Below are 1,377 nucleotides of genomic sequence, written 5' to 3'. Positions count from 1 at the left end.
CCACTCTCTGGTTGTAGACTTCTCAGTGGCTTCTCTTACTGCAGAGCACTGGCTCTAGGTGTGTGGGCTTCAGCAGTTGCCGTGGCACATAGGCTTAGCTGCCCCAGGACGTGTGGGATCTCAGTTCCCAGGCCAGGGATGGAACCCATGTCCCCCACATTGGCAAGTGAATTCTTAACCACTGGATCAGCAGGGAAGTCCTAACGTTTGGGGTTTTTTGATGTACATAGTCATATCTGAATTAGAAAAATAATTTTCTTTTTAAAAATAAAACTCACTGGAAAAATTATAAGTTTATACATATATTTCTAGACCTGAGGCGTCTGGATACAAATATATGGAATTCTTTGTGAAGTAAGGATGCCAATTATTAATTTATTCAAACTGTCATTCACCAGTGATTCCGTGTTCTCCTTCCCACTCCTGCCATCAAGTCCGTCACGCCACACTTTCCAGCTCCCACAACACAACACCTGTGGCTCCCCTAATTTATTTGCTATTTGTGTAGTTTTTATTTTATAGTAGAATACAATCAAAATACACTTGATAAATGCCACCTTTTTTTTTTTTCTTTTTTTGAGGTTTTTTTTTTTTGGTGGAAGGCAATCTGAGATGCTAAAAACGATCAAGTGCTTTTACTTGCACCGTTTTGATTCTTGGTGAAGTTGAATATCTTTTCAAATGTTTATTGTCCATTTATATTTCTTCCTTCAATTGCTTTGTTCACTTCCTGTTTCCACTTCCCTTCCGGAATGTTTTTCTTACTGATAGGGGAGAATCGCTTGGTACAACGACTATTGAATTGTGTCTTATGTGTGCTGCACATATTGTCTCCAGGGCTACCATTTGTCTCTTACCATTGCTATCTGCATATATTTCGACTCAGCCATCAAAAATTTTTCTGCTATCAAACCTGTCTTATAAAAATATGGATTGCTTCATGAATCTGCATGTCATTCTTTTTCAGGGACCACGCCAAGCTTCTCTGTACCATTCCACTTTTAGTATATGTGCCAAAGCTAGCACTCCCCTAATTTATTAATTTAACTTCTTTGGAGTATAGTGCCTGGGTGTTTGTCCCTGAGATTGCTGAGAAGGAAATGCGCCTCTTAGAATACAGTTTCCTGGTGACACCAGTGTGTGCATCCTTTGCCTCATGTGTTGCCATAGAATGTCCTACATAAAAGTCTTTCAGGGCATGTTTGGTGATAGTGAAGGTGGTGATGACCTTGCCAGCCAAAATTCTGTCTGTTAACAGAGTCCCCAGTGACTCTAGATAAACAGAGAGCTACCGCAGACACTCAGATGCACACTTTCTGCACCAGCTGCTGATGCTCCTGCAAGGGGAGCCGATGGAGAATTCAGGCGGCTGGCCTG

At 41.4% G+C, this 1,377-nt stretch overlaps 1 non-coding gene across 1 annotated transcript; it reads right to left on the bottom strand.

The window, feature by feature from the left end:
• Positions 1 to 922: 922 nt before the first annotated feature.
• On the bottom strand, positions 923 to 1,026 carry LOC113875206. Its single transcript, XR_003506204.1, has one exon. It is a non-coding gene; the product is annotated as a U6 spliceosomal RNA (small nuclear RNA).
• Between the last annotated feature and the right edge of the window lie 351 nt (positions 1,027 to 1,377).

The sequence above is a fragment of the Bos indicus x Bos taurus genome, chromosome 17 (assembly GCF_003369695.1).
Source record: "Bos indicus x Bos taurus breed Angus x Brahman F1 hybrid chromosome 17, Bos_hybrid_MaternalHap_v2.0, whole genome shotgun sequence".
Taxonomy (NCBI): domain Eukaryota; kingdom Metazoa; phylum Chordata; class Mammalia; order Artiodactyla; family Bovidae; genus Bos; species Bos indicus x Bos taurus.
The sequence above is the reverse complement of the archived record's forward strand: the minus strand, read 5'-3'. Positions and strand labels throughout refer to the sequence as shown.